Raw genomic sequence first — 22,350 nt, forward strand, 5'->3', positions numbered from 1 at the left:
CAGAGTTACCAGGTATCAGCTGCTCTTCTCATTTTGGATAGTGGCAGTTGTGGATTTGGAAAGTGTTGCCAAAGGAACCTTGGCAAATTCCTGCAGTGCAGCTTATAGATTATACACACTGCTGCCACTGTTCATCAGTGGTGGAGAGAGTGATTGTGGATGAGGTGCCAATCAAGTGGACTGCTTTTGTCCTGGATGGTGTCAAGCTTCTTAAGTGTTGTTAGAGCTGCACTTATCACGGACGTGGAGAGAATTCCATCATACTCCTGAATTTAGCCTTATAGATGGTGGACAGAGATGGTGCGGAGTCAGAAGTGAGTTGCTCACTGCTGTCTAGCCTCTGATCTGCTCTTGTAGCCATAGTATTTATATGGCTATAAGTTCAGTTCAGTTTCTGGTCAATCATAACCCCAGGATGTTGATAATGGAGCATTCAGTGATTGTAATGCTATCGAATGTCAAGGGGAGATGGCTAGATTCTCTGTTGTTGGAGATGTCCATTGCCTGGTATTTGTGTGGCATGAATGGTACTTGCCGCTTGTCAGCCCATGCCTGGATAGTGTCCAGGTCCAGCTGCATTTGGGCAGGAACTGCTTCAGTGTCTGAGACAGAGTTAATGGTGCTGAACATCATGCAGACCGCAGCAAACATCCCCACTTCTGATGGAAAGAAGGTCATTGATGAAGCAGCTGAAGATGGTTGGGCACAGGAGACTACCCAGAGGAACATTGGATTTCTGCTTGTTGCTCAGGTACCACCATTGTAAGTGTACATGTGGGAATTAGGTGAAGCGACTTAACTGTGAGGTCAGTCTCCACCTTCAGTTGCCTCCTATTGGCCTTTCTTTACATTCTTGAGGCAGGTGTGCCAACTTGGGAAATTTCCCGACTGGACACATTCGCCTCAGGAAAAAGTGCACCAAATTGTGGGATCTTCAATTGGGAGTGGAGCGGGGTTGATGGTTGGCAGATGTGGGATGAAGTCATGCCGAACATTCCCAGAAGCAGATTAGAGATGACCACAGGGGCTGTCAAGTGCCAAGATGGGCTGTTTAAAAGCACACATCAGTTCTCTGAGATTTTGTTCCAGTTGCTTCTAGCCTTCACCCCTCACATCCCCTCATTCCCATTTATGCCAGCTCATGTCAATCAATTCCCTGTGAAAACTTAATGGTCTGTCAACCTCAATGCCAACCCATGCCCACATCCATCCCCATGGCCCTTCATAGCTTCTGGGTCAACTCATGTTAACTCATGCTGCCCCACCATTTGCCCTTGCACCTTCCATGCAAAATCACCCAGTTTGAGCAGATCTCAGGAGCCATGCAGAGATAAATTAACATTCTAAATATTCCACTGAAGTACTTAATAATTTATTAAAACAAACATTTTTATTCTGATCCCCACATTGAAGACCTCTTTGAGCGGTCAATCAAACTGTGAACTTATATTCCCCCCGCTATGCTAAGACTAGGTTATGCATAACATCCAACCATCAACAATAATGATAGTAATAATAATCTTTATTGTCACCAGTAGGCTTACATTAACACTGCAATGAAGTTACTGTGAGAAGCCCCTAGACACCATACTCTAGCACCTGTTCGGGTACACAGAAGGAGAATTCAGAATATCCAATTCACCGAACTGCACCCGGAGGAACCTGTGGGAGGAAACCGGAGCACCCAGAGGAAACCCACACAGACACAGGGAGAACTTGCAGACTCCACATAGACAGTGACCCAAGCCAGGAATCAAACTTGGGACCCTGGAGCTGTGAAGCAATAGTGTTACCCACTGTGCTACCATGCTGCCCAATTGTAATACTATAATGAAAAAAGTTAGGGTTACATCAAAGCAACTACTGAAGTTGCTACATCAGACATTTTTCAATGTTCACAGACATAAGCAGGCGGGATATTTAAATTTTAAAGGGCTGGTCATTTAAATAATTTGTCCAACTCTCACAGACACAAACAAGCAGTATTTTCTTTAAATTTATAGGGCTGGTCATTTGAATAACTTTGTAGTTCGACAGTTCTACAGACGTTTTTTCGTCTTTCAATACCGTTTCTGACTTTTCTAAAGTTTCGTAACTGCCACACTGTGGGATTATGGCCCTTGTTCTAGTGAAAATAGGGTCTGTTTGAACTTGGCACTGAGTTCAAATGGGCCTACCTGAGCTGGAGTTTCCAACATGTGGGAGTCACAGGATGTTTCCCAAAGTGTGATGCTCAGAATCGGTCACAATATTCTACCTGGAGTCTTACTCATGTTTCACAAAGGTTAGCATAATTTTCTTGACTTGACATTTTGGGTTTAACTGTCGCTCCCCTAATTTCAGAGTCAGAGCAGAAGGAGCCCAAATATATTTCTCCAGCTGGCATGGCAATCTTGGGGCATCATTAACAGCCCAAACATTTTGGGGACGCCGAAACGGGGTCTGGGAAGGCCACCCACCATCAAGAGGCAGGCAGGAAATTAGGTTCATTCAGAGCCTTGTTGAAGTTAACCTGATATAGAGGCTGACTGGGATTTCCTGTTTCATGAGCTTCAATTTTGTTAAGCAGCTTTCGCTACTTTGTCCAAACTTTTCTTAAAATCCATATGGACGATATCCCTTGCTTTACCTTCATCAATCTTCTGTGTTATTTAATTTGAAAACATTTCAATTAGATTAGTCAGGTACAGTCTGCCTTTTACAAATTCATGCTGGCTTAAACTTTTTTTCTAAATCCTTACCAGCCGGTGATGTTAAAATGACTGGCCTGCAGTCACTAGAAAATGTCCTTACACCCTTTTCGAATAAGGCTGTCACATTTGACACTCTCTGATCCTGAGACTTTTCTCTTATATCGTGGGAAGATCAGAAGATCATGACAAGATCTAGCAACCTGGCATGCAAACCACTCAGACAGGCAACTTCTCCATTTTAAGCATGGTCAGCCTTGAATGTACCTCCTGCCCATCAATATTCACTCAATCCATTACCTCTACATCTCCGCTCATCCTGATATTTTGTCAGCAGCTTCTTCCTTTGTAAACACCAATACCAAGCACTCATTAAATACTCTAGCCTTGCCCTGTGCCCCTAAGCATAGTGCATCCTCTTTATTCGTCACAAGAACTATTCTGCCTTTTATTACCCACTTAACATTTGGTAAAAGATTTGGGGGTTCCCTTTACCGTGATATGGCATTCTATTCTCATACAACATCTCTTCCCGTCTTATTCCACTCTTCATTTTCCCTCTCAGGTTATTACATTTGGCCAAGTTCTCATTTGAGATGCATCATACATCCCCAATTTCCTCGGCATCCAACATATTCTGGTTTGGATTCCCCCGAACTTTCCCCCTTTTTGACATGTACCCAGCCTGCACATAAATCACCTTTTTCTTAAAAATGATTCATTGTTTATAGAACCATAGAATTTACAGTGCAGAACGAGGCCATTCAGCCCATCGAGTCTGCAACGGCCTTTGGAAAGAGCATCTTACTTAAGCCGTACTTAAGCCCACACTTCCACCCTATCCCGGTAACCCAGAAACCCCGCCTAACCTTTTTGGACACTAAGGGCAATTTAACATGACCAATCCACCTAACATCCACATCTTTGGACTGTGAGAGAAAACCGGAGCACCTGGAGGAAACAACGCAGTGTCGGGGAGAACATGCAGGCTCCACACAGACAGTGACCCAAGCAAGGAATCGAAGCTCGGACCCTGGAGCTGTGAAGCAACAGTGCTAACAGTGCTAACCAGTGTGCTACCGTGCCGCCCCAGTCTATTCCAGTTTTTCCTGTCAGTCTTTGTTTCCATTTTTACTCTGCCTAGATTTCCTCTCAATCCAATGAAGGTAGATTTTGTTTTCGAATTTAGAAGTTCAAATTTAGATTGACCCTGGCTCTCCTTCTTTGCTAAAATAAACCTTATGACCATTGCAGCCAGAGCCTCTGGAATTCAACCCTTATCTCCCTCACTAACCTCGGATGAATGTTGTCTGGATAGGGAGACTTTTCCACTTTTGAGTATTGCCAATCTCTTCAGAAGATCCATTTTTAATTTTACCCTGTGCAATTTATCTCCTATCCTCTGTATTATTGTGAGTAAATCTTTGAACCATTTGATTTACAGAAGGTGGCTATGAGAAAGATTACAGATCTACTCCCACTACCAGAGTTATATTTGTTTGATTAAGTTATCCACTTGTGAAGACAAATCATGCGAAAAGAGTAACAACAGCCATTATAGACAGAGCTATCAACATATTTTGAATGGTAGTGCTCCCAGGATGACTAACACGATAGTTGATTTGCACAGTTCTTCCAGCTGAAATTTTATGTCACCAATGAAGTTAAAATACTCAGTTATTAAAAGGTAAATATTTCAACATGCAGTTTAAAAATAAAGTTTTGCAATGTTTCATTACTAGCATGCGAGTGCCAAAACATGCCTTGAAGGGAATGAGGAAATGAATGCAATTATTCCTCCACTACATAATATAAAAGATTTTATTCGGAGTTTATATTTAGTCATTTGGTCGTGTGATACTTGATATTGCTGAAAAAAAGAGACTTTTTAATCAAGCACGGTAGCATTGTGGATAGCACAACTGCTTCTCTGCTCCAGGGTCCCAGGTCCGGCTTGGGTCACTGTCTGTGCGGAGTCTGCACATCCACCCCGTGTGTGCGTGGGTTTCCTCCGGGTGCTCCGATTTCCTCCCACAGTCCAAAGATGTGCAGGTTAGGTGGATTGGCCATGATAAATTGCCCTTAGTGTCCAAAATTGCCCTTAGTGTTGGGTGGGGTTACTGGGTTACGGGGATAGGGTGGATGTGTTGACCTCGGGTAGGGTGCTCTTTCCAAGAGCCGGTGCAGACTTGATGGGTCGAATGATCTCCTTCTGCACTGTAAATTCTATGATGATCTTGCACTGATTGGGAAAATTCACAAGGGGTGAAATTCTCCATCTGGGAGACTATGGGCTCGATTTAACAGAAAAAGAACAGAGTCCTGTTTTGGACGCGTTTTCAGGGGCTGCAGGCACTGAGGGGCTCTTTCCTTTGGCCTTCGGGAGGAACGGCCCCGACAAGGCCACAGGCATCTTAATTTCCTGCACTGAGAGCTGCAAGAAGATATCTGGGCACCAGATTTAAATGCCGCCTGGATCTTTCAACCTCCTCAGACTCCCACCGTAGCCTTCGGACCCCCCAACACCCCAATGTCCTTCAGCCCCCCCTCACCCCACCTCTTAATGGGCAGGGCATGCCCAGGCCCGATCCCTGGCATGGGCACACTGGCACCCGGGCACCCTGGCAATGCCATCCTGACACCCTGGCAGTGCCTCTGCCAGCCTAGGACAGCTACCTGGGCCGGGGTTTTAACATAGCTGACTGATTTTCTCTTTCCTGGAATTGACACATGTGGCGGGATTCGCCATCCTATTGGCAGTGGGATTCTCCGTCCCACCAGCCAGCCAATGGGATTTCCCATTGTGGGAAGTCCCACACCGTTGGGAATTCCCCTGACATGAATGCGATGCCGGCGGAGTGCAGAATCCCGACAGCGGCGAATCCAGCCCATGGTGCTTCCTGCATCTCAGACAGCAGGTGTATTGCCCAGGTGAGTGTTACAGTCTCTTCTGGGTGCTTCCTGACAGTGGTCTATTTTCTAGGGGGTCGGTGGGGGGGTTGTTTTATTCAGGGGGTCTCACGGGGTGGGTCTCTTTATTTAGGCGGCCTCTGGGGGAAGTTTCTGTATTTAGGTAGTCTCAGGGGGTTGGTAGGGGGATCTCTTTATTTAGGGGGCCTCGGGGAGGGGGAGTTTCTGTATTTAGGTAGTCTCAGGGGGTTGGTGGGCACGAGGTTATGTGGGGCTGGGATGGGCAGTCTTCCATTGTGGGGGGGTAGGTGGCCCTCGGATCGACTTTGGGGGCAGCTCCATTAAGAAGTTACCCCCTTGGCCCACCGCGAGGTCCATCATGTCAGGGCCACACATGGTCATGACCAAAGTAATTCTTGCCAATGTGATTCCCAGCCCAGATAATCACGCGGGCCCAGAGAATATGGTGCCCGTCCCGCTACGTGAACCATTTGCATCCTCCTGCTGGTTCGGGCGCGAACCTCGATCTCAAAGCCAGTGGGGGCCGGGGCATTGGAAATGGATCGGTGCCTGCCGCCGATCCTATTTTCTCCCCAACAATGGATTTAGGGCACCACGGTAGCACAAGTGAATAGCACTGTGGCTTCACAGTGCCAGGGTCCCAGGTTCCATTACCCGCTGGGTCACTGTCTGTGTGGAGTCTGCACGCTCTCCCCGTGTCTGCGTGGGTTTCCTCCAGGTGCTCCGGTTTCCTCCCACAGTCCAAAGACGTGCAGGTTAGATGCATTGGCCATGATAAATTGCCCTTAGTGACCAAAAAGATTTTGATGGGTTATTGGATTATGGGGATAGGGTGAAAGTGAGGGCTTAAGTGGGTCGGTGCAGACTCGATAGGCTGAATGGCCTCCTTCTGCACTGTATGTTCTATGCTCCACCTCACCAGGAATTCCACCACCGGAGGTGTGAGGTGGAGAATTTTGCCCAATATTTCTACATGTAAAGGGAACAACAATTTGTACTATATGAGAAGAGAGTGCTGATTCATTGGAGGACTCTGATGACTGCAGGTGTTGCCATGGAGAATTCCCCAATTGCTGGTAGCTGATAGTTAACTGCCAAGCACTGTTTGAAAATTTAAGCCAGGCAGCTTAACTCTAATGGGTCATGGTATTGCTCAGAAGAATGAACCAGTGAACGGCTGCCACTTTATTTGTTGAGCTGAAACTGGCACAATGTGTGTACATATTCTGTCATCAAAGGGCATTTTTATATTAATATTCAGTAATGAAAATATGTAGCTTCCTGTATCCACAAAAGTGCCACTTTGTGAGCCCAACTGACAATCTTACTGGGTTGTCCGCATAATTCTTAACGTACTGAGGATTATTTAGCAAATATTGTCCAAATGTGGAATCACATCGAATATTGGACACTGTGGCCGGGATTCTCCCTTCAGGGGACTATGTCCCCACGCCGGCAGGAGCACCGGCGCCAACCAGTCCGGGGTCAACAGCCGCCAAAGTGCGTAATTCTCTGCATTTTCGGGAGCTAGGTGGATGGCGGAGTGGTTTGCGCCACTCCAGCCGGTGCCAAAGAACCGGCCTGAGTTCGCGCATGCGCCAAAGGGAAAGCGTGATTTCGCGCATGTGCAGACCGGCTGGCTTATTTTGGCGCATGCGCGGTGGGTTCTCTTCCTCCGCCGGCCATGGCGGAGCCCTACAGGGGCCGGCGTGGAAGAAAGAGGTCCCCCCACGGAACAAGCCCGCCTGCAGATTGGTGGGCCCCGATCGAGGGCCAGGCCACCGTGGGGGCCCCCCCAGTGTCGGAAACCCCCGCGCCCCCCCCCCCCCCCCGAGGACTGCCCCCACATACTCACCTGCCAGGTCCTGCCGGTGCGTAAGTTGAGCGATTCATGCCGGCAGGACTGGCCAAAAATGGACAGTCACTGGGCCCATCAGGCCCCGGAGAATCACCGGGGAGGAGCTGCAGTCAACGGCCCCGACCGGCGTGGCAGGAATCCCGCCCCCACCCAAAATACGGTGCCGGAGAATACAGCAGTTGGGCGGATTCGCACCGCCTCCCCCCTCCCCACCCCCCCCCGGGGATTTTCCGACCCGGTGGTTTGTTATCATCTGCCCACCCACCAGTCTTTGGGATGCCGGTTTTCATACTAAGGATCATACTGGCTCTGAAATTCACTTAACACATTACTCATCCTGTTAGTGGCTAATATTACTTCTGTTGCTATTGCATTTTAGCAGCAAGAAACAGCTAGCTTCACCTGTTGCTCGGATATTTGAGATACTTTTTCCTTTCAGGGTAACTTAAAGTAAACTAGACACTTTCCAGGGCTGAATGTAATGGCTTCAGGTCTGTTCATGAGTTAACGCGATATACAGTGCAAAATTATATGATCAGGTTTGCCAAAAAAACAATTGAGTAACAGGTGAAGCTAGCTGTTTAACGCCAATCTGGTAAATGGAGAATTATGTGGGAGAATGCAAATTGTCCATTTTGGCAGGAAGAATAAAAATGAGGGGCACGATTCTCCGGACTCACGACAAATCGGGAAATCGGCGGGAAAAACGGGCGCGTTTGACTACGGTCGGGAAGGGTCCATTTCCCGACGTATTCACTTCCGGGAAATGGGCTAGTAACACGGCCGTGTCAATTACGTGCGCCATTACGACGGAATGTGGCGACGACACGAACACACCCACGTGACGCCGCCCGACGCCGTAAAAAGGCGCGGGCGAGCACAGAATCTGTCGGCCATGATGTCGGAGCCCAGGAGAGCTGCCCCTCGGTTTGTTGAGGCTGATGTGGAGGCGCTGCTCGATGCCGTCGAGCAGAGGAGGGGCATCATCTGCCCACGTAGAGGGCATCGCCAACCTTCCGGCGTGGTACGCCAGGCCTGGCGTGAGGTGGCTGCTGCCGTTAGTGCTGTGGGGCAGACCCCTCGCTCTGCAGAGCAATGCAGGATAAAGCTGCACGACCTCACCAGGGCTGCCAGGGTAAGTGCCAAGAGGGTGCCCCCTGGTCACAACCATCCCTCCCCCCTTAACTTAATCACCCACCTGCCCCCCTGGCACGGGGGGGGGGGGGGGGGGATTGGGGCAGAGTGAGTTGAGGGTGGTTCACAAAGTAGTCACAGACCCAGCGCTCTGGCCTCCGTGGAGAGATGCAATGGTCTTATGACAACTTGACCCCCAAACTGTGCCAGTATCTGAACGGACTGCTGATACTTGCCATATTGTAATGATCTACCTATGTCCCCTCCCCCAACAGACCATGTCCGCTCACAACACCCATGAGCGGCACAAGACTGGAGGGGGTTCGCCCAACCTGCACCCCCTGACCACATTTGAGCTGAGGGCACTGGACCTTGTGGAGGGGTCTGGCACCCGGGAAGTCGCACTATGCGAGGTTGACGGATCTGCAGCAAGTGAGACAACCCTCCTTGACAAACACCCACCCCTCCCCCATCCTCTATCCCTTCACACACCCTGCCCACTGGGATACCTCCCCCATCCTCTGTCCCTTCACACACCCTGCCCACTGGGACCGTCCAGCGGCCGGCCGAGCGAATCTAAATAACCCGTTTCATTCTCTTCCCTAGGACGTGATGCCGAATGACCAGGGCCGTCTGGCTGCAGACTGACACAGGCATCTGCCCCCACGTCACCTGGGGCCGAACGACAGAGTGTGCTTAATCAGCGGGGAGTCCCATCCTCCCCAACCCAATCTGCGGAGCAGGACGCCCAGAGGGTGGCGATACCACAAGCCAGAAATGGCCAGCGAACACCCTGCGGACTCTCAGCGGCCCCATACCATAGAGGAGGCGTTAAATACAGACGACCTCGGGCTTGCGGCACTGCTATCTCCCACACCATCCATCATCCCAGAGACACTCACCCCGGCGGGCCTATTTAGTGAAGAGTCTCCTGGGTCACAGTCTGGTTCGCACATCACAACTGAGCAGGTACAGCAGTTGGAGGTCGGAGCAACCGAGGGCCCGGATTGGCGGAGGCCAGGCCAGGCCCAGCATGCAGCTGGCTCCCAGACGTTTTCTGAGTTCCTGGAGTTTCTCAACACACCCGCACAGCCGATGCCTCAAGAAACCCTGGGTAACAATGACGGGATGAGGGCTGTTTTCCAGACTCTGCAGACGCTGTTAGAGGAGTCGAACCGCGTCCACGAGCAGGGAGTGGTGCCGCTCATGGCAGAGACCCAGGCTGACACCGCACGGGTGGCATCCGCGGTGGAGGCAATGGGTCAGGTTATGGAAGGCATTGGGGTTAATGTGCACACGTCATCCTCGGCCCTGGACAGGGTTGCCCTCTCACAGGCAGCAATGCGCCAGAGCCAAAAGGACATTGCCGGCACCCTGCGAGCCTTGGCCCAGTCTCACCAGGTCATGGGCCAGTCGCAGCAGTCAGTCGCCGAGAGCATCAACCGCCTGACACACGTGCTGGATGGCGTCGTGCACTCACAGGTTGAGGTCGCACAGTCCCTGGCGGGAATGTCTAACTCCCTGGACTCCGTGTCTGCAAACCTTCGGATCCTGGCCGATACCGTCGCAGGCCTCCAGGACTGGCAGCGCCAGGTGTCGGTGGTGCGACGGGGCACCTCCCCGCTCGCACCTCTGTCCCAAAGTGAGGCCCGGGGGCCACCGGGCTCCCCGAGGGAGGAGGAGGTTTCGGGGCCCGTCCCATTAACTCCATCACGGGACGTCCCGGAATTCTCAGCCTCCCCCCGTCCCATCCCTGGTGCATCGGGTGGGCAGCAGGCAGAGCAGGGTGGCACAACGTCACCCGAGACGCCCGCAGAGCAGCCTGGCCCATCAAGGCCGGGTCGCCCCAGGAAACGCTTGCCGAAGGAGAAACAAGTCGAAGGGGGCGATTCGCAGCAGTCCTCCTCCACTCCTGCTGTATCATCTGGGGACTCACGTAGACGTAGTGTTAGGGCCCGTAAGGCAACAAAGTGAGACACAGAGTAAGTTGGCACGGGTGAAGGGCACAGTTTAGTTGTAGGGGCTAGGGCACCTGTAAATGTTTGTTCACATTAAACGCACTGTTCCACCTTACTTGTAATACCGTGTGATTGTTCCACAGCCACAGGAATCGTGATGGTGACCGAGTGTCGCTGGGGGTGACGGGTGGTGAAACCTCGGTGCCGGGTGTGCAGTCCCTGCCCCTACCCCCTCCTACAGCTAGACAACGCGGGCACGTGATGGAGTGTCAGTGACGAACTCAGCGGCCACCAAGGTGGATGGTTCAGCTATTGCCATGGGTCAGACTCTCTCTAACGATTCTGAGCTCACAGCTCTTCGCAGAGCGGGCTGTCATCATTCCACATGGCACTGATGGTTTGTGGGGGTGAGACCCACGCAGACAGGGATAGAATGCACAAACTCTATACGGACAGTGACTCGGGGCCGGGATCGAACCCGGGTCCTCGGCGCTGAGAGGCAGCAGTGCTGACAACTGCGTCATTGTGCCAACCTCAAAAGTCCGTGATTTAATGAATTTAAAAAATCAATATCGCATGAAAAATTCATACCCTAACTTGACTTGCTGAAGTGGAAACAGATCTTAGCCTGTTTGTACTGAATGTCCAAGAGAATATAAAAAAAGAGGATAAAAAGCATTGATATAGGGACAGAATTAATTTTGGACACACATATGCTGGCTTAAAAAAATATTTTTCAAATCCATTATGGCTGACGTACAGACAAAGTGATGGAATAATTTGCAGACATCAGTTCTCCCATTTTGATTTGTCCTTTCATGTCTGTTTTGGCTTACCTTATTTGACAAAAATGTTTGTTTTTCACACTCTTTTTCCTACTTATTTGAATTGAATCAAGTCCCACAGCTAAATGAAACTTTCATTCTTATATGTGAAATTGTCTTTTTTCTTTAAATCAGAAGAACTAAGCAACGAGTAAAATAATAGTACAAAATCAAAATACCACAAAGTGGATTGCCCACGCCAAATTGGCCCTTAATTGGAAAAATAATGAATTGGGTACTTTGAATTTTTTTTAAAAATCACAGACTTTTATCGCGCATCTGCCCAGCCTGGTATTGCAGTTACTGACTTAAGTCCTCTGACCAAAACTCTGTACATTAGCAGGAAATAAAAGCTGTGCTTTTCTTTAGCTTATGAAGACTTCTTACTTGAGCACATCAGTGCCTGGAAAACATTTAGGTGCTTCTGTGCTCTGTCAACCTGAAAGGAATGTCTGGTTTGATCCCTGATCCATGTCAGTTTTAGAATAAAATTAGAGTACCAATTAATTTTTTCCAATGAAGGGGCAAGTTAGCGTGGCCAATCCACCTGCCCTGCACATCTTTGGGTTGTAAGGATGAAACCCAACACAAACACGGGGAGAATTCATAAATTCCTCACGGACAGTGACCCAGAGCCGGGATCGAACCTGGGACCTCAGTGCTGTGAGGCAGCAGTGCTATCCACTGCGCCACCGTGCTGCCCCATGCTAAGTTGGGGAAACTAGTGGCAGGATTCTCTTTCCCCCCCCCCCCCCCCCCCCCCCCCCAGCCGCATGTTTCTCAACAGCGTGACATTTGCTGGTGGCAGGATTCTGTATTCCCTCTGCTTGCCAATGGGATTTCCCATTGAAACCATCCCACAGGCAGGGGTGCGCTACAACGGCTAGAGAATTCCGGCCCAGAAATGGTATAACATCTTTCAATTCCCATTGTGGACTGATGGACCATGCACTGTGCACATCAGATGAGGACAGGAATGTGGTGACTCCTTAAAGCTGAACAGTAAAATGACACTTTGTGTCTGAATTCACAAATGTTCATTTTCGCAAGCGACTACTGAGAGCTTTTGAAAGTATACTCCTTTCAGGGCCTATAACAGAGATGAAATGGAGATGTGAAGCAAAAATAATAATAAAAAGTGCTTCATCATTGTGGAAGACATGTATATTCGCACTGATGTTGATTATTAATTTTTGTGTTGCAAAATCAGGAAAAATGCTGTAGACCAGTGATTCTTGTCTACATTTTCCAAAATTCCCTTTTTTGTAAACATGCAGTCAAAATCCATTCGGAGTGCCAAAAAAACATTAATTGGTGAGACTCACATCCAAATCAAATGCATGCAGAAAAATCAGCCATGGGGCACAAATAAAAAGCACAGCAGGGTGCATGCATTAAATATAAAATCTTAATCGCTTGCTTCTCAGTTTGCAACTTTCAATTTCAATTTTTCCTTCTTATCCACCTCTCTCGCTGTTTCCTCTTTGCTATCGCTCCTGTTTTTCTTGAATATGCTGTTTTCAGCTTCATGCTCACCACACTCATGGGATATGCCCAGATGTGCAGCGTGAATAATGGATGTGTCTTCTGGAATTCTCAGACATTTAGATTGTGGAAAAGATGAAGTACTAATATCAGTGTCTCAAAGGGGGCAAGATTGATTCTCACTCAGTTCCTGACCTTAACGGTGTGGGGTGGGAATGGGTTGTGGTAACTCCAGGTGCTTCTCCCAGGAAGAACGGAAACAAAAAGTCTGATAGTTTAAAAAAAAAATTTCATTCAGTAGTAACTTTCAGGTCTATCTACAAAACAAAAATGACAGTTTTAGCTTGGAGCTACAAGTAAAGTTATTCTTTGCACCCTTTTCTGCTGACACCACACTATACTCTCAGTTGCTCTTTGGTTCGTGAACAATTTATTTGTTAAGACACTTCATTGCACTAACTAATTAGGAATTCTGCATTTTAGCATGGTTCATGGCGTGGCCTTCACAAAATCTATTGTATATTTGCTGTTGTGGTGTAATACAGAGCAGGTAACAAGGTGAGGAAGAAAGATATTTTACACTGATGTCATCAGCACCATTCAACAACTAACAAAGAAATGCAATCCATCTAAAGTCAGTGCTTAATTGAAATGTTTTCATTTTGTGACTTCAACTACTGCCTTGACATGCAACGTTGAAAGAATGCCCAATGTTCAACCGTGGGTTACTAATTTATGCTCCACTCAAGGTGTTGAGCAGAACTCACTTGTGAATTGGCCTTTCTAGAGTTAAGTTACTACTTCACAGGAAGGATCCACAATGTGTGCCACGCTTCTGGAATTCACACAGGCCAATATATTGTGCAGCAAAAATGTAACTTTGCTCTTCTGCCTCTGTGGAGGCCTTTGCACTTGTTCAGTGTTAACGATAGTCGAGTTCTTCCAGCTGTTCAAGCTCCATATGTCACTCCAGTGAGATTTGAATAAATTGCCGGCTGAATTTATTGGGATTGCCCCTGTAACCTTGGCGGATGAGCCGCATAAACCCCAGAAAAAGCATTTTCAGTAACCACAAAAGAATTGCTGAGAAAATTGACCTTTTATGCTTCTAACTGGCTGGGCTGAGGGATATTGACAGCAGCTGGAAGTTGAGTGCATGCCCTTACTGTAAGCAGGATTCATGTCAGGGAGACCCAAGCCTGGCGATGGCAGGGAATAGAATGGGGGTTTGGAGTATGGTGGAGGTAGGTGTAAAGGCCTCAATGAGGAATTGGAGTGTGGTGGAGGAAAAGTAGGCAAGACATAACTATCAGAAGATGAGACATTTTTAAGGAACGAGGACAGCTTGGGGCTCATATACTAAAATGCATAACTAATCCTGAACGAATTAATTGCAAAGGAATTTGCACCAAAAAGCTATTTAAAGAGAAGGGATGATATAAATGAATGGAAAATACATTTAAATTTTCAGTTTCCATCTATTTTAAGTAAAATTAACTCCACAACCTGGCCAATGAGAATTAATCGAAACAGTTAAATAAATATCTAATGGATAAGACCAATAAACAATTGGCTTTGCATATCAAATATGCTACTAGACCCAGCACCAACAATGTCCTCCCACAAAATTCCTATATAATCACAAACAAGTCCTGAAGTCAGCTTTGACAAAGCATCAGCAAGCCGACACTTCTGGACTCCTAGTTTTCCAGGTATGAGATTATTTTTCTGTGAAAATTATTACCTGGTTTCTTAAAACAATTCTCAGCAGTTTCTTGAATAAGTAGCACAAGAGAGAGAGAGAAGAGAAGATCCAAAGCTAATACTGTAAACACCACTATCCCTCTCAAGCCACCTGTGAACATAGTACTGAACTGCCGCGTTGGACTCACCTCAAAAAAACACAAGAGACAGTCGTAAGTGACGGTATGCTCGGGAAGATTCCATCCCATCACTTAGGCCTCAACCGAGGCAATAGTCCTGCAAACATCCACAACAATCTTGCACAAAAACGATTTAAACAGCTAATCATCACTTCTGACAGTGATGATGAATGACTGCCTAGATAAAACAAAAGTCTCACAGCGCATACATCAGGGACCCATAATGCAACCATCAGTCTGCTGACTGTGCGTAAACCTGCTACTTCTACATTCACTGACTTTCTATCCTCATGCACTGAAGAAAACATTTTGCCATCGACCACTTACGTTCCTCCAAAGTTAGATCTGCTTAGGATATTGAGATTATTTCACAAACGCATTTCATAAATTAATTCTAATTGGTGGGATAAAATATGTATTGTGGAGAAGTATGAATGTGTGGTGCAGCTTTGGAGAATGGTCAATAATTTCCAGCTTAATTGATTAAAAAGAAAGAGTGGAGGACACTGAAGGTGAAAGTGGCCATCACTGCTGATCATCAGGTTGTAAATTCAGATCCCACTACCAGCAGAAGTTGAACTTGATCTATTTTGGGTGAAATTAACCAGCTTTCAGCCCTGTTGGGAGAGGTGTTATGCAGAAGTTTGTGGGCGGGGTGTGATAAGATTAGCAGTAGAAGCAGGAGTTGCCCGGCTGACGTTTCATCTACTTTCATGCTTATTGCCAGATTTTTTTTTTGCTCTCTGCTGGTGATGAGGATATTTCTGGATTTGTCAAAACAGCAGGTGCTGACACGATAAGCTGAATTTTTCTGATACCATAATGGCAAGTTGGGAACAGGTGGAAGGGAGGTACGGGGGTTCAGGATAATAGGGAGAGCCGCATCAGTACAGCTCCACAGTGCATTTCTCAAAACTCTTCAAAGGACATGGACACAGATCTGCTGCCCGCACCACCATCTCTATGAGGGCGGAACTCCTGCCCCCTCCGGGGAACCATCAGAGACTCTGTGATCAAAAGTGGAGGCACCAGCAGCAAAGGCCTCATCCATGGCCCAAAGATTGCACATGGAAATAGAATTCCTACTGTACAGAAGGAGGCCATATGTGCCATCGAGTCTGCATTGATCCTCTGAAAGAGCATCTTACCAAGGCCCACTCCCCTGCCCTATCTCTGTAACCCCATGACTCCATCTAACCTGCATATCTTTAGACACTTAAGGGGAAATTTTTCATGGCCAATCCACCTAACGTGCACATCTTGCTGCCCCTCCACTTTGACCGGGTTAATGGCTTCACCCTTAAACACTCCTCTGGGTGTGTTGCCACATAAAGGTGCCCATGTGATTCACAATCTGCCTCAACAGCATTCAGCATCTCGAGTGGGGTTACCAATTAGGAGGCTGCTTCCTGAAAGATTGCATGATCAGGCACTCTGCCGCTAACTGCAGGCCCAGAAACCCGCCCAGGAACCCTCCCCTCCCTCACTTTGGGTCCTAGCACAGTGGTTAGCACTATGACTTCATAGCACCAGGGTACCAGGTTTGATTCCTGGCTGGGTCACTATCTGTGTGGAGTCTGCACGTTCTCCCCGTGTCTGCATGGGTTTCCGCCAGGTGCCGTTTCCTCCCACTGGTGCCGAAAGACGTGCTGTTAGGTAATTTGAACATTCTGAATTCTCTCTCTGTGTAACCAAACAGGTGCCAGAATGTGGCGACCAGGGGCTTTTCACAGTAACTTCATTGCAATGTAAGCCTACTTGTGATAATAATGATTCTTATTCTTATTATTATTATTAGCATCAGAATCCCGAAGGTCACGGGAAAATCCAACCCATTATTTGTACACCCAACAATTTTCCGTTTTTCTTTGGCTGGGTAATATAGCTCATGAAGATAAGGCCACTAAACCTGATATTATCTACATCAGCAACCAGCAACCTGTAATTCAAATTTTTAAAAAAACTTAATCAAAATCGGCCATAAAACTGAAATAAGAACAGAAAATGCTGGAATCGCTCAGCAGGTTAGACAGCATCTATGCAGAGGAAAATAGAGTTAATGTTCCAGATTGATGACCTTTGGCGAAAGGTTTGCATTTCAGTTCAATGACCCACCATCAGCCTGAAAGCTCGTTGACTTAAAATGTTAACACTGTTTCTCTCTCCAGAGATGCTACCTGACCTGATGAGTGTTTCCTGCAATTTCTGCTTTTATTTTTAACAATCCTCACAATTTAAGTACCGCGCACAAGTAAACGTGTGATGAAAATGAGAAGAAACACCATTGAACAGATAGAATGAATATTCTTCGAAACAGATCAATTCCCTACTTTATAAAATTATAAATAGTATGCAAATGATTGATGATTTAATGAACTCAACCTGACAATCTATGATCTCTGGACTTTAATACAAATTGCAGAGTGCAATAGACCTAAGGAGACTTGCATTATCAAACATATTTTTGTAATCTGTACAATGAAATGTTCACAATTGTATAATCTTTTTATTATTTTCTACTTTATTTTAATTTTAATGATTGTCTGTAACTATATTATGAATTATGATTGCTTGTTTTGTTTGCATTATCAAACAAATTTGGCAAATGCCGCCGTGACAATTTTTCAATAAACTTATTATCTATCTATCCATTCATCTAACTGCTCCACTAAGGAAGCAGGATTACAGCCCAGAGACATTTCTTCAAGGATTCCATCCTTAAATTTTAGAAGATGATTCACTTTATTCTATCAAATTACTGCAGTCAGACTACGAACTTCAAGGGCAAATTACTACCTACTGTTCCCAAAGTGCTCTCCAGCAGTGATCAAAAGACATTCCTGCCAGAATGCAGGAAACCCCAAGGCAACATTCCGTATGGAAATACAGATCTGACTAGTTGAACATTTTTGATACCTTCGCCTTTACAGCCTGCCCTAGGAGAAAAACGAATTTCAGTTTCAATGACAGGAACTCTGGTGCAACTGGGAAATCTCCATAGAGCTCATTCAGGAAAATATCCGTTCCTCAAGTGCACCTCAGGAGATAGAGATCCTTTAAAAATGACACGTGAATTAATGAGTTTTCAGTTATCAGTAAATAAGCTCTGTTCATGGAACTTGGAATTAATATTTTTCTGTTTTGTCAGTTTTTAAGTCCTAACTTTAGGTTAGAATGTCAATTTATCTGTAAATTATTCATATTGCTATGGATAATTTGTGGAAAAGTAGAACTGAAAGAGGCACCTCGGTAGACAAAGGCGGCCTATATAATTATTCTCAGCATTCTGGAAGCAAAACAGTACACAGTTCATTCCTACTGTTACACCTGCTATATTTAATGAAATATAAACAAATTCATAAAACCATTCACAGCCAGGCTCAATATGGTGAGTGCAACAATGGAAGGGTCAGACCTTTTATAGTGTTTATATGTTTCTAACTTTGGATTTGTGAAAAGAAAGTTATGTCTCAGGAATTTCAAAAGAACTCTTACTGAGGATTGAATAAATGAATAAAGTGTCATTGATCTTGTGTTTATGACTTTTGAGATGGCATTTGATAAGGATTTGTCGAGGAGATTTGCTCAGAAAGTTAGGGAAAATTGTATTAAGAGAATGTGGCACCATGAATAGAGGGATCAGTAAAGGAGACAAAGCAGAAACAAGAATTGGAAATTTATATACACAGGATCTGCTCAGGTGAGGAGGAGCGTGACAGACATCTACAGATGCTGAAAGAGGCCCCCGTATGAACGGGATATGGTGCTTGACTCATCGATCGACAGTTCCAACGTGCCACAGCAAAAGGACGCACCGATCTCCTCAGAAGTCAACATGGGACACAACCTGCAGAGTACCCTTCGTCGTCCCCCAGAGCAGAGAAACTATGACTTCATCGCAACCTTCACCATGTCATCGATGAAGACGAACATCTTGCTAACATCATCCCTACACCCCCACTACTTGCCTTCAAACAATCGTGCAAACTCAAAAAGACCATTGTTTGCAGCAAACTATCCAGCCTTCAGAACAGCGACCATGTCACCACCCAACTCTGCCATGGCAGTCTCTGCAAGATGTGCCAGATCATCAACATGGGTACCACCATTACACGTGAGAACACCACCCACCAGGCATGTGGCACATACTCGTGGGACTCGCCAACATTGTCTACCTCATACGCTGCAGGAAAGGATGTCGCGAAGCGTGGTACATTGGCAAGACCATGCAGACACTGCGACAATGGATGAACGGACATCGCGTGACAATCGGCAGGCAAGAATCCTCCCTTCCAGTCGGGGAACACTTCAGCAGTCAAGAGCATTCAGCCTCTGATCTTCGGGTAAGCGTTCTCCAAATCGCATTCAGGATTCGTGGCAACTCAGAATTGCCGAGCAGAAACTCTAAGTTCTGCTCACATGGGTACGGCCTCAACTGGGACCTTGGATTCATGTCACATTATATTCACCCCCCACCATCGTGCCAGGGCTTGCAAAATCTTACTAACTGTCCTGGCTTGAGACAATTCACACCTCTTTAACCTGTGATTATCCCTCTCTCCAGTTGCTCCATCAGGACCTGTAAAGACTTAATTACCTGCAAAGACTCACATTCAAAGTATTGTCTTGCATCTTTGACTTTGTCCATATATATAACCCACCTCTTCATTTACCTGAGAAGGAGCTGCGCTCCGAAAGCTAGTGATTCGAAATAAATCTGTTGGACTTTAACCTGGTGTCGTAAGACTTCCTTTTGTTCCGAATAGATAGGTAAGAATAGAATCAAGCAAACACAATCTCACTTTGCTGGTCCACAGTGAAGAGGCAATGGAGAAGGATTGCATGATCAGATGTGCCAACAGCTGCATACAGGTCAAGGAGGAGGAGAATGGATTGTTTCCTTTTGTCACTGTCACATTGAATATCGTTTGTGGCCTTGATTTTCTTCTGTGCTGAAAATAATCGATAATTCACAACTCATATGTGCTGAGTATAGACAGATGATCACCTTTCGGGATCATTCCTGTGAGGCACATAGTTAATTTTGTACATCGCATAAAGAGAGGAATAATACATACTTATATTGACATAACACTTTATTTCATCTCAAATGCTTGATGTTCAATAAATTCCTTTGTGGTGTAATGACAAATAAAGATCTACTTGCATGCAGCATAGTCCTATGAAGAACGATGAGATGAATGAACAGGTAGGTGTGGATTTTCACAATAGAGAGCCCCTGAACTGAAATCGGGCCAGGAGTGTGGAATCCACAGCATGCAGATTGGAACAGCGAAGAGGCGATCTGAACTTTGTGGATACATTTGGATAACCAGTTTGGTGAGGGAAGATACTCCTTTGGATATGATCCCAGAACAACCTTCGGAGAGGTTACACAAAAACAGAGCATTAGGAGCAGAAGTAGGCAATTTAGCCCTTCCGGCCTGCCCCGCCATTCAATCAGATCATGGTTGATCTCTTCCTGGTCTCAAATCCACCTTCCTACCTGTTCCCCATATCCTTTTAACTTGTCTTTAATCAGAAATATATCTATCTCATTCTTGAAACCATTTAAAGACTCCGATTCTACCACACTATGGGGCAGCGAGTTCCACAAATTCACCACCCTCTGCGAGAAATAGTTCCTCCTCCTCGCAGTTCCAAATCTACCACCTCTCAACTTTTATATCTGTGATATCTAATTCTAGATTGCCTTACTACGGGGATCATTTGGTCTACGTTTACATTATCAATCCATTTTGGTATTTTATATACTTCGATCAGATCCCATCTCATCTTTCTAAACTCCAGCGAGTATAAGCCCAAACTGTTCGATCTCTCCTCATACATCAACACTTTCATCCCTGGAATAAATCTGGTGAACCTCCTCTGAACTGCCTCCAATGCCACCACATCCTTCCTCAAATAAGGAGACCAAAACTGAACACTAGTCTCCAGGTGTGGTCTCACTAACACCCTATATAATTGCAACACTTCTCTACTTTTATACTCCAGTCCTTTTGTAATAAACACTAACATCCCATTTGCCTTTTTAATTACATGCTGTACCTGCATTATGGCTTTGTGAAATTCATGAACAAGGACACCCAGATCCCTCTGCCCAGACGCATTTTGAATCTGTTTTCCATTTGCATAATAATTTGCCTTTCTACTTTTTCAGCCAAAAAGAATGACCTCACACTTATCTACATTAAACTCCATCTTGCAAATTTTGGCCCAATCTCCAAGCCAATCTATATCTGTCTGTAAAATCGTTATCTCCTCTTCACTGCCAGCTTTTCCACCTATTTTAGCATCATCCACAAATTCTGCTTTGTTACATTCTGTCCCTGCTTGCAGATCATTTATATAGATTGTAAACAGTTGGGGTCCGAGGACTGACCCCTGTGGCACCCCACTGGTTACAGTTTGCCAGAATGAGAAGGGCCCATTTATCCAGACCCTCTGCGTTCTGTCAGTTAGCCAATCCTCTGCCAGTTAGTCAATCCTCAATCCAACTAATGCTCTACCCCCTGTCCCCCGCAATCTCACCTTCTGGAGCAGACTTTTATGTGGCACCTTGTCAAATGCTTTCTGGAAGTTGAGATATATCACACCAAGCAGGTTCCCTGCTGGTTACGTCCTCAAAGAACTTAAGCAAGTTTGTCAAGCACGACTTATCCTTTTTAAAACCATGCTGACAATGGTGAATTGACCTTTGTCTTTCCAAATGTTCAGTCATGTCCTTAATTATTGATTCCTGCAACTTCCTCACCACAGAGGCCAAGGTCTCCAGAATCATAGAATCCCTATAGTCCAGAAGGTGTCCATTTGGTCCATCAAATCTGCACCGACTCTTGGAAAGAGCACCCTACTAAGGCCATGCCTCCACCCTCTCCCCGTAACCCATTAACATCACCTAACCTTTTGGGAACCAAGGGGCAATTTTAACATGGTCAATCCGCGTAAACTGCACATCTATAGTTTCCTACATTTTGCGTGTTTCCAATCCACCGAGACCCTTCCAGGATCCAGGGAATTTTGAAATACGACAACCAATGCATCCATTACCTTTGCTGCTAGCCACCTCCCTTAACACCTAAGCCATCAGGTTCCAGAGACTGATCTGCCTTGAATCCCATTAGTTTATTCAATACCATCTCCCTAGTGATGGTTATTGCATCAAGTTCCTCTGCATTAACTGTAGTTTTTGGAACATTATTATTTTCTTCCACCGTGAAAGCAAAATATTGATTCAGTGCCTCCGCCATCTCTGTGTCCCTCATTTATTACCTCACCAGTACCGTCCTCTAAAGGGCCAACATTTACTTTAGCTATTCTCTTCCTCTTTATATACGTATAGTAGATTTTGGTAATAATGTTTATGTTTTCTGCTAATTTCCTTTCGTGGCTCAACTTAGCTCTTTTGATTTTATTTTTAGTAGCCTTTTGCTGTACCTTAAAGTTCTCCCAATATGTGGTGTTCTTTGTGTTGCTTATTTCAGGATGGTTGGCGTAGTGTTCACAATGACCACAAAATGGATTTAACTTAAACAAAGCTATGATTTTATTGACTGCAACTAAACT

The 22,350-nt window shown here is 46.0% G+C and overlaps 1 protein-coding gene across 40 annotated transcripts in view; it reads right to left on the minus strand.

Moving 5' to 3' along the window:
* Window positions 1-22,350, minus strand: part of LOC119970160 (receptor-type tyrosine-protein phosphatase delta) — a 2,903,826-nt gene that overhangs the window by 2,404,926 nt on the left and 476,550 nt on the right. The gene's annotated exons all lie outside the window — the stretch shown is intronic.

The sequence above is a fragment of the Scyliorhinus canicula genome, chromosome 8 (genome assembly GCF_902713615.1).
Source record: "Scyliorhinus canicula chromosome 8, sScyCan1.1, whole genome shotgun sequence".
Taxonomy (NCBI): domain Eukaryota; kingdom Metazoa; phylum Chordata; class Chondrichthyes; order Carcharhiniformes; family Scyliorhinidae; genus Scyliorhinus; species Scyliorhinus canicula.